This window comes from Rattus norvegicus, chromosome 12 (assembly GCF_036323735.1).
Source record: "Rattus norvegicus strain BN/NHsdMcwi chromosome 12, GRCr8, whole genome shotgun sequence".
Taxonomy (NCBI): domain Eukaryota; kingdom Metazoa; phylum Chordata; class Mammalia; order Rodentia; family Muridae; genus Rattus; species Rattus norvegicus.
Genome location: NC_086030.1, coordinates 8,122,100 through 8,134,402, shown reverse-complemented (window position 1 = coordinate 8,134,402; position 12,303 = coordinate 8,122,100). Strand labels below are relative to the sequence as shown.

Genomic DNA, 12,303 nt, shown 5'->3' with positions numbered 1-12,303 from the left:
TCCTGACTTCTGTGCATAGGTCACCAGTGAATATGAGTGAATAAGCATTTCTGGACTAAGATATAGAGTCCTTTGGATGTATGACCAGAAATGGTATAGGGTGCGTGTGTGGGGGGTTCATATGTTCCAGTTCATCTTTTAGGGAAACCTCCAGACTGATCCCAGAGTTGCTGCACTAGTTTCTACTTCTACCAACAGTGTATAAGGGTTTGCCACTCTCCACATCTGTAACATTTGTTGTCATTGGTGGCTTGATGATGACCATTCCAAGGTTAGACCCACGCTTAATGTAGTTTTAGTCTGTATTTCCTTGATGGTTAAAGATGTTGAAAACTTTTAAGAATGTTTATTAGCCATGTTTAATTCTTATTTTGAGAGTTTTCTCTTTAGTTCTATAGCCAAATTTTAAACTGTACTGTTTGTTTCCTTCATGTATGAATTTTATGAGTTCTTTGTATACTTTCCCCCCAATTCTTTTTTTTAATTTTTTTATTCTGTGTGTGTGTTTGTGTGTGTGTGTGTGTGTGTGTGTGTGTGTGTGTGTGTGTGTGTGTGTGGCGGAGGGAGGAATGCCATGGCATGTATGTAGAGACCAGAGGACAACCTGCAAGTATCAGATCTTGGTTTTTACCAGGAGGGTCCTAGTTATCAAAATTGGTCCATTTTGTTTGGTCCCCCCCCCAATTCTTAATTAGATATGAGCTTGGAAATTGTTTTCCCTTTCTGTGGACTGGCATTTACTAACAGTTTCCTTTGCTATATTTTACTCTCCTGAGATCCCATTTTCCCTGTTTTATTTTTTCTTGTCCTCCAGAGTTATCTCAGAATGCTTTTATGTGTCTACAATTTGAAGAAAATTGTTGGTGTTTACCTCTAGCACTTACAGGGTATCACAACTTATACTGAGTTCCATGGTCAATTTGAAGTTTAGTTTTATTCACACTGAGAAATAAGGGTCTATTTTCATTCCCTACATATTAAAATCCTGTTTGCACAGCACAGTTTGCTGAAAATACTGTCATTTCTTCAGTGTATCCGTTTGGCAAGATTATTTAAAATCTGAGTTCACTGTAAATGTGTGGATTCTTCTCTGGGCCCTCTATTATCCTATCCTATTCTATCCTATCCTAGCCTATCCTATCCTAGCCTAGCCTAGCCTAGCCTAGCCTAGCCTAGCCTAGCCTATCCTATCCTATCCTATCCTATCCTATCCTATCCTATCCACGTATTCTATTCTTTCTATTATATTCCATTATATTTTATTGTACTGATTATATATGTGTCTGTTTTTGTGCCAGTACTATGCTATTTGCATTATTATGACTCTTGTATGAGTTTAAAGTAGGTATGATGATACCTCCTGTTGTATTCATTTTCTTTAGGATTGTTTTATCTATCCTTGTTCTTTTGTGCATTCACATTAATTTTAAGGTTTCTATAAGCCTGTGAAGAAGAGTGATGTTTTCAGAATTATTTTCTAGAGAATTTCATACATGAGTAAACCAAACATAACTAAATAAAACTGTACTAAGTCAAACCAAACAAAATTAAACCAAAAAACCAAACTGTACTCACATCATTTTTGCTTTTCACCCCTCTTCCCATAACTCACAGTTTTCTTTGAAATGCATGACTCACCTCCCACCCCAACACATCATACTGAGTCTCTTCACTGTAGTTTGTCTGTATATACATATGTTTATTGCTGACCACTTGGGTTTGGATAACCCGTCCGGACCACTTCTCTGGAGAAAACTTACTCTACCTATCTCACCAGGCATGGACTGACCAGTCCTCTTCAATTTGGGATAGGACCCTCTAAGTATTGGCTCTTAATTCTGCATACTGAGATTTCATAATGGTGTAATACTGATTGAAGTTACATTAAAATGTCAATTGCTCTTTTAACTATGACCAATATAGAACATCAATTTTTGTAACCTATGATTTTGGGAGGTCTTTCTATTTTCTAGTGTCTTCTTCAACTCATTTACTTTCTTCACTGTCTTAAAGTTTTCATGGTAGAACTCTTTCTTGGTTTGGTTGCCCTGCCCAGATTTATTCTTAGATGTTTAATTTCTTTATGGCTATTGTCGATGGGGTTATTTTGTCATTTTTTGTTGATATGTTCATCACTGGTGTAAAGGAAGACTGTGTTAAATTTGCATTCCTTAATTTCAGTTGGGAATTTTTGATTTTTCCCTCCACTTAGTACAATTCTGATTAAAGATTTTTCAAATATCTGTATCATATCCATGACTTTTATTATGTGGTTATATTGGATTTTTTCAAAGGCCTTTTCTTCATCTATTGATATGATCATGTGATTTCCGTGTTTGGGTCCACTTATGTCATCAATTTAACTTATTGATTTACATTTGTAGATTCGTCCCTGAATATCTGGAATGAAGTCAACTTGGTTATGGTGACTGATATTTTTGATGTGATAATGAATTAAGTTTACAGATGTTTTATTGAGAATTTATTTTTCATTCATATTTTTATTTTTAAATGATTTAATTTTTTTGAAATTATAACATCATTACAGAATTTCTCCCTTCCATTTTATTAACTTGTACACATATGTTTGTTAGGAAGACTTGTCTGTGATTTCCTTTGTTGTTGTGTATTTATCTGGTTTGAGTTTCAGGTTACTACACCAGCATTAATCAATCTGTTGTCATAGAAAGAGTTTTGAAGTAGTCACTTCTTTTCTATTTTATGCAATAATTTGAGAAGCACTGATAGTATTTCTTTAACATTCTGGTAAAATGATGTAGATTTTGTTCTTGGAATTTCTTAGTTGCGAAATCTCACATTTTATTCTCATTACTGATTAATTCGTCGGTTTAAATACTATCTTACTGATGTTCAGGTGTGTTTTTTGGAATAACTGAGTGTATTCTACATTCTAACTCAGCCTCCTAGTATTTATCTATTTTATTAAAGAATTAATGTTATGAATTATTGTTAAAGTTGGTATAGAATTGGTCCTTTTTGGAAGAAACATTTACCTTTTTTCCTTTCATTTTTTTTTTGGTTCTGTACTGGAATTTACATCAGGACATAATTTGTTGATTTGGGAAAATATTTCTTGTTTTGAAAATTTAAGTCGCATTTCTCTTCTACTACATGCATTTACAATTTAGGAGAGGAGAAATCCTAGTAGGTTCGATGAGTAAATTTCCTCTGTCTGACCAGTATTCAGGATGCTTTATTCCTATGTTTTCCCCCTGAGAGTCAGATTCTGAGCAATAATAATCAATGTCCATGGTTCAGCACACTTCTGGAATGTCCTTGCTTCTGTTGAAATCAGGTTAATAGACTTTGCCTGAGTGCTCTAGCCTGGTGCACCTGCACTTCCATGCTTGACGTCTTCTGATGTCTTTACTGTGAGTTGTAGAATTATATATATAGCTAGGTACCTGTACTGGCTGGTTTTGTGTGTCAACTTGACACAAGCTGGAATTATAATAGAGAAAGGGGCCTCAGTTGAGAAAATGCCTCAATGAGACAAAGGTGTGAGGCATTTTCTCAACAAGCGATCAAGGGGGGAGGGCCCAGCCCATTGTGGGTGGTGCTGATCCTGGGCTAGTGGTCCTGGGTCTATACAAGAGCAAGCTGAGCAAGGGAGGGGAAACAATCCAGTAAGTATCATCCCTCCATGGCCTCTGCATCAGTTACTGCTTTCTGACCTTCTTGAGTTCCATTTCCATCTTCCTTGGTGATGAACAGCAATGTGGAAGTATAAGTTGCATAAACTTTTTCCTCCCCAACATGCCTCTTGGTCATGATGTTTTGTGCAGGAATAGAAACCCTGACTAAGAGAGTACCCTCTCATCAATCACCTTCATTGCCCAGTTGGCCTCCACAGGCTTTGCTGCACGTTGTGGTAGTCTTCTGTCTAAGTGTTTTATCTTTAATCAGCTCAGTCTCTTCCCTCTTCTCCTCTTCTCCATAGCTAGGACTTCACACATTTTTATTAAATTGTACATTTAATATAATACAAAACTATATTTTACCTATAATATATACCTATATCACTCTCGGTTGTTTTTATCCTTCAGCATGTCTCTGTAACTTCTCTCTCCATGTTGTTTGATTCTGTGGGTCTAGGCACTCTACCTTCCTCAATCATCTCTGGATTAGCAGTATTCTTCCACAGTCTCCCTCTGCTTTCTATTGGGCTTACAAGAGAAGCTACTTTCTGTACCTTTCATATATAAATCATTGACCTGGCAAGACAAAACACTGATGTGGATTTAGAACACTGTCTTCCCTCCTTGGAAACTTTGTTCTTCTTAAAAACATCTGTATATGTTTTGACTTACTTACCCCTTTATCAGTTACAAATCATTTATTTCATACCCTTAGAGATCCACAATAAATAGCATGACGTCAAAAGCATACATTAAGAAAATCCCATTGTTGGGGTTGGGGATTTGGCTCAGCGGTAGAGCGCTTGCCTAGCGAGGGCAAGGCCCTAGGTTCGGTCCCCAGCTCCAAAAGAGAGAGAGAGAGAGAGAGAGAGAGAGAATCCCATTGTTGATGTTGTGAGCAAGCCAATTAAAGACACATTACCTGCCAGGCTGAAAATGTCAGGTCTTCTGCCTTTCTTACTTGTCTTACTTCTACTTGATGAAGAAGCATCTTGTGAAGGCTGTGGGCCATGGCATACACCGCATTGTATATATTATGAGCAAACTCAGCATGACCATGTCAAAACAGCTTCCTGGAGTTTCATGCAAGGAAGCATTAAGCAGACAGTTCTCCAGTGTATTGCAGTCATCATCAGCAAATGAGCAGTTAAAAGAGTAGAAAGAAAACCTTGTAAGGTAAAAAACTTCTGGGTATTTGGAATGATTAACTCTTTGGATAAAATTTCTGTACCCAGAGGTTTCTTTGTGGTGAGGTGCAAAGATGAAGCTCCCATGGAATGAATGTAAAATTAAATGCTTTGACTGGATGATGACATCCCAGTCTGAGTTCATGATCCAGACTTTCCTTGTAACAAAAATTTGCCTTGAATAAAGCAAAATGCCTCTCAGAAAATCACTGTCACCATAGGTAATGATCACATTTGCTGTTGATTTCAAAAGATGTGTAGGATGCAATAGGTAGCTTGGTAAATAAGATACTTCACTAACTCGGATCAATTCCATAAAATCTACACATATTTTGTTTCTGTCCATTTCTGCCCTAACTTATGAGATTATCTGAAAACCATTTTGTCCTTCAGGTATGACCAGTCCTACCCAGTTCCAGTGGAAATAATTCAACAAGGAGACAATGCCATGGGAGAAATACATGTCCTTGTAGGCTACTTGATAAATATCACGAAACTGCTCATGATAATTCAGGTTATGGTCAAAAGACCCAATTGTCAGCAAAGTTTAAGAAGATAAAGAGAATAAAAGAATTAAGAGGAGGAAGCATAAAGCACATGTCCATTCATGACAGGCTTTTAGAATCATGTAAAATAATGAGAATTCATGCAGCATGATTGTACATGTGTGTACATGAGGCCAAAGGTCGATATTGGAATTCTTTTTCTTATTCACTATTTTAATTTTTTCATTATTCTTTTAGTCTTCTTTTCTATCTTTGTTTCTTTGTTTCTTTGTTTATTTTTTGCAAAGGATTCTAAGTAAACCTGTAGCTCACTGTTTAGGTTACCCTGGCTCATCTGTGACCTGCTTAATCAGAACTTGCATTACAGAATTTACTGTCTTCTATTGGTTTTATATGAGTGTTAGATATCCAAAGGTAGGTTCTCATGTTTGTGACTCAATGACTTTAGGCACGAAGCTGCTTTTCTAAACTATGTATTGTGCAGGAAGAGAAACCCTGACATCATACCTTTACACTCAGGGTTCCCTGCAATCACTGTCTGCTCCAATCTAATCCTTTTCTTTGTCCTGATTACATCACAGAATAGTTACGCTTTGGGATAATAAACCCTGTCAGATGCATAAGCACATGTTGCTTTTATCCTCTTTTAGTACCTTGGACAAGGACTGAATTATATGTGGTTTTATCTTTCTTTACTTTACACATTCTCACCTGTGGATATCTGTAGAGTTCTAGCAGTGTCCTTATATTGGAAGATATTATCCATGATATGCCTGTGAGGGCTGCAATAGACTTCATCTCTCTCCTACACGTGTAATTAGGCATATACTTCTTTGGCCCAGAAATCCATGTGATGCATCTATCCAATGTAAACCATTCATTGAACAGGACATTATATATATATATATATATATATATATATATATATATATATATATATATATATATCATATCACAGAGACACATTGGGTAAAATATAGGGGTTTCTGCTGAGCTCCTCAATGGCATAAATCATTGCCAGAACAATCTGGTAGTTTTTTAAATCAAACCTGAACAGAAATACAACATTATTTAGGGCTACTCTCCTTTGAATGTCAAATAGTTTCATATGTTAATACTCTGCCCTCTGTTGATGACATTATTAATGAATGTATAGAACTTTCAAGAAGTTGAGCCTTCCTGGAATTGGGTCATTAGGGACAGGCATTTGGGCTTTATATTGTCACTTTACTTACGGTCTAATCTCTTGTTTCCAGAGTGAAAATATAATGTAGCCAGCCAACTTCTAGCTCCTACAATTCTTATTTTCCTGTCTGCTGTCAAGTCTTACCTAACAGGATGACCAAAGTCTCTCAGGAAGTGTAAGCCAAAATAAGCTCCTTTTCCTTACCTTGCTTTTGTTATCGTATTTTATCAGAGTAATAAAAACATTAGCAAGAGAAAATATTCCAACCAGGACTATTATTTTGTATGCAACATAATTACTTTCATGGAGTAAATGATTATATCTTTATATTATTAGAACTTTCAAATTTATAACCTTTTGTGTTGGAATTATCATGTGTTTTTTAAGTTGGTAGTGTTATCTTGTCATGAAACTGGAGCTTCGTGAATGAGATTAGCATTCTTATTAAATCCCAGGGGCAATACTCACTCACTAGCTATCTTGGAGAAGCTGGTTGGAAACATGCCCTTGGGAGAAAATTCAAAATAAATTTCAATTTTCAGTGCATAGGAGTCAAGCTTCTGGAAATTATAGTACCTGCAGTCTGTAAGGCACACTCATTTTTTTTTAGTTTTGTCTCTTTCCCTGAGCTCTTTTTAACCCAGTTTTAGTACGGGTTATCAAACTCGTTTTTTTGACATTTTTTTGTTGGATATTTTTTAATTTTCATTTCAAATGTTATCCATTTTGCTAATTTCCCCTCGAAAACTTTCTATCTCCCCCTGGTTTTATGGGGGTGCTCCCCCACCAACCCAGCCACTCTGTCCCACCTGTCCACCCTGACGTTTCCCTACCCTGGGGCATTGAGCCTTGAAAGGAGCAAAGGCCTCTCCTCCCATTGATGCCTGAAAAGGCCATCCTTTGCTACATATATATGGCTTGAACTACATGCATCCTCATGTACCCTTGGAATGGTGTTTTAGTTCCTGGCATCTCTTGGTGGGGTGGTCGGTGTGCATAACACACAATAGTAGTAGGAGACTTCAACATTCCTCTGTAATGAATGGACCAATCATGGAAACAGAACTTAAACATAGATACTTTGAAACAAATGATGTTATGAACCAAATGGATTTAACAGAAATCTGTAGAATATTTCATCCTGAAACAAAATAATACACCTTCTACTCTGCACTTATAGTGCCTTCTCCAAAATTGACCAATAATCAATCACAAAACAAGCCTCAACATTACAAGATGATAGACATAATCCCATGCACTTATTAGATCACCATGATCTAAGGCTGGCCTTCAATAACAACATAACAACAGACCCACAGACCCATGAAGGCTGAACAATACTCTACTCAATGATATCTTGGAGGAAATGAAAAAAAGAAATTAAGGTCTTTTTTTAGAATTTAATGGTATGGAGGCACAACATAACCCAAAAATAAGGGACACAATAAAAGCAATGCTAAGAAGAAAACTCACAGATCTGAGTGGCTTCAAAAAGAAACTCAGAAAAGCGTATACTAGCAGCTTGATCTCACACCTGAAAGTTCTAGGGCAGAAAGAAGCAAATATACCCAGGAGGAGTAGACAGCAGGAAATAATCAAACTCTGGGCAGAAATCAACCAAGGAGAAACAAAAAGAACTATACCAAGAATAGACAAAACCAGAAGCTGGTTCTTTGAGAAAACCAAGAAGATAGACAAACCCTTAGGCAGACTAACCAGAAGGCACAGAGATAGTATCCAATATACAAAATTAGAAATGATGAGAGATATATAATAAAAAAATGTGAAAATTTAAAAAAACATCAGATCCTAGTACAAAAGCCTATACTCAACAAAACTGGAAAATGTGGATAAAATAGACAATTTCTAGACAGAAATCAGGTAATACATATAAATCAGGATCAGATAAACCATGTAAACTGTCCCATAACTCCTAAAGAAATAGAAGCAATATTTAAAAGTCTCCCAAACAAACAAAAAAAAATCTCAGGACCAGATGCCTTTAGTACTCAATTCTATGAGACATTCATAGAAGACTTAACACCAATAGTCTACAAGCAATTCCACAAAAGAAAAACAGAAAGAACACTACCAAATTCATTCTATAAAGTCACAATTAGGCTCAACCTAAACCACACAAAGACCCAACAAAGAAAGAGAACTTCAGACCAATTCCCCTTATGAATATCGATGTCAAAATACTCAATAGTTAAAATGATCATCCATCATGATATACTAGGCTTCATTCCAGTGATGCCAGCATTATCCAATAAACAGAAATCTATCAATGTAATCCTCTATATAAATGAACCCAAAGAAAAAACTTATATGATCAACTCATTAGATGCTGCAAACACTTTTGACAAAATTCAACACCCTTTCATGGTAAAACTCTTGAAAAGGTGAGGAATTCAAGGCCCATACCTAAATACAGTAAAAGCAATATACGGCCAACCAGTAGTCAACATTAAACTAAATGGAGAGAAATTTGAAGTAATCCCATTAAAATCAGGAACTAGACAAGCCTGCCACTCTCTCCTTGCTCATTCAATATAGTACTTGAAGTCTTAGCCAGAGTAGTTAGACAATAAAAGGAGTAAAAGGGATACAAACAGGAAAAGAAAAAGTCGGTATATCACTATATGCAGAAGATATAATAGTATACTTAAGTGACCCACAAAATTCCACCAGTGAACTCCTACAGCTGATAAACAACTTCAGCAAAGTGGCCGGATATACAATTAACTCAAACAAATCAGTAGCCTTCCTCTACTCAAAGGAAAACAGGCTGAGAAAGAAATTAGAGAAATGATGACACCCTTCACAATAGTCACAAATAATATAAAATACCTTGGTATGACTCTAAGCAAGCAAGTGAAAGATCTGTATTACAAGAACTTTGAGTCTCTGAGAAAGAAATTGAAGATCTCAGAAGAGGGAAAATTCTCCCATACTCATGGACTGTCAGGATTAATATAGGAAAAATGAACATCTTTCCAAAAGCAATGTACAAATTCAATGCAATTCCCATCAAAATCCAAAGTCAACCCTTCACAGAGTTAGAAAGAGCAATTTGCAAATTCATTTAGAAAATCAAAAATCCAAGAATAGCTTAAGTTTTCCTAATCAATAAAGAACTCCTGGGAGAATCACCATCCTTAATGTCCAGCTGTATTTTAGACTAATAGTCTAAACTACAGAAACTGTATGGTATTTGTACAGAGACAGGCAGGTACATTAATGGAATAGAATTGAAGAACCAGAAAAGAACCCACACACCTATGGTCACTTGATCTTTGACAAAGGAGCTAAAACCATCCAATGGGAAAAACACAGCATTTTCAACAAATGGTGCTGGTTCAACTGGAGGTCAACATGTAGAAGAATGCAAACTAATCTATTCTTTTCAACTTGTACCAAGCTCAAGTCCACGATTTTCAAGCACCTCCACATAAAACCAGATGCATTCAAACTAACAGAAGAAAAGTTGGAAAGAGCCTTTCCAACATATGCACAGGGGAAAATTTCCTGATCAGAACACCAAAGGCTTATGTTCTAAGATCAAGAATGGACAAATGAGACCTCATAAAATTGCAAAGTTTCTGTAAGGCAATGGAAACTCTCATTATAACAAAAGAGCAAACAACAGATTGGGAAAAGATCTTTACCAATCCTGCATCTGATGGAGGGCTAATATCCAATGTATACAAAGAACTCAAGAAGTTAGATTTGAGAGAATCAAATAACCCTATTAAACAACAGGGTACAGAGCTAAACAAAGAATTCTCAACTGAGGAATATCGAATGCCTGAGAAGCACCTAAAGAAAATATTTAACATCATTAGTTATCCAGGAAGTGCAAATCAAAACAACTCTGAGATTCCACCTCACACCAGTCACAATACCTAATAGCAAGAACTACAGCAACAGAAAGGATCAAATGTATAATAAAGTCATCCCATCAAGGAAGACTTCCTAGGATTAGATACAGTGTATTTTACCAAACCCAAAAGGAATAGCTAACACTAACACTCTTTAATTTCTTCCACAAAAAAAGAAAGGGAAAGAATATTGCCAAAGTCAATTTAAAAAGCTTATTTTCCTTTAAAGTCCCAAACATAAAATGGAAAACCAAACTATTTGATTTATTAACCTATAGGCAAAAATTCTCAACCAATTCTTTGTGAATCACGTTCAAGAATCAATATAATTTTATTTTAATTAAAATGTGTTTAAAAAATTTAAGAGGGATACACTATCAAGTTGATTTTATCTAAAATATCCAAGTTTCACTCAATAGATTCAAACCAATCAATATATGCGGAATGAAAATGTCTTGAGGTATATCTAATCAAGCAAATCAAATTCTTTTATGACATTAAGACATTGAAATAACTTTAAAACTTTGAAGAAATAAGTTGAAGAAGATATCAGGAGATCAACTCATCTCCCATGCTCATGGATTGGAATAACTAATGTAATAAAAGAGGTCATTCTATCGAAAGCAACCTTCAGATTTATTAAAATTGTAACAATGTTCTTCACAGAAATTCAAAGGATAATTTTCAGCTTCATGTGGAAACTAAAAAACACACTATTGCTAAAACAACTATGAACAATAAGACATCTATTGGAGTTATCACCATCACTGATTTCTTGCTGTACTAGAGAGATACAGTAATGAAAACAGGATGCTATTGGCAGAAAACACACACAGAGATCAATCTTATAGACTTGAAGAACCCCACACAAATCCATACACCTATTGAGACTTTTTGACAACGAGGTCAGAAATATACACTGTATAAAATGCAGCATCTACAACAAATACTGTTGTTCATATTACATGGCGGCATGCAGAAAAATGGAATTAAATCCATACATATCCTCCACAAAATGTAAGTCAAAGTAGACTGAAAACCTCAACGTGAAAGCTCTACACTGAACCTGACAGAAGAAAAAGTAGGGAATAGTCAAGGACTCATAAGTATGAGAAAAATATTTTTGACCAGAACACTGATAGCACAGTCACTAAAGATCAACAATTAATAAATGAGACCTCACTAACCTGAGAAGAATCTGCACATCAGTGGACAATATAATTCAACAAATTGGCAGCCTACATAATGGGACAAGTTTTTTGTTTTGTTTTGTTTTGTTTTTTGTTTTGTTTTGTTTTACCAAGCACATATCTGATAGGTTACTATCTAAAATATATAAAATACTAAAATTAAACAAAACAAAAAACCCCATCACAACAACAAACTGGGCTTCAAAAAACAAATAACCCATTAAGTAATGGAGTACCTACCCAACAAAAAATTGTGAAGAAAAGGAAACTCAAATGGAAGAGAAACAAATAAATGTTTGCCATCCTAGGTCATTAGGGAAATGTAAATAAAAACTACTTTGAGATTTCATATTATATCATTCAGAATAACCCATATCAACAAAACAATGACAACACTGCTGACAAAAATGTGGAATAAAGAGAAAGCTCGTTCAATGCTGGTCTTCAGTGTGGCAAGATATTCAGAAAGCTGGGATGAACTTCAAGGTCCATCAATACCATCTTGGACATATACTCAAAATGAGCTTCATCCTACAACAAAGACAGTTGTTTAAAGACATTCATTGCTGCTCTAGTCAAAATAGAGAGAACTTGGAAAACCCTAGCATATAGAGATGGCTAAAAAATATCTGGTACATTTATACAATAAAATATTCCTTATCCACTAAAAATGAAATTATGAAGTTTTCATGTA

General features: G+C 35.6%; 1 pseudogene; it reads right to left on the bottom strand.

Moving 5' to 3' along the window:
- Vom2r-ps91 (vomeronasal 2 receptor, pseudogene 91) overlaps window positions 1–12,303 on the bottom strand; it is a 72,397-nt pseudogene that overhangs the window by 56,072 nt on the left and 4,022 nt on the right.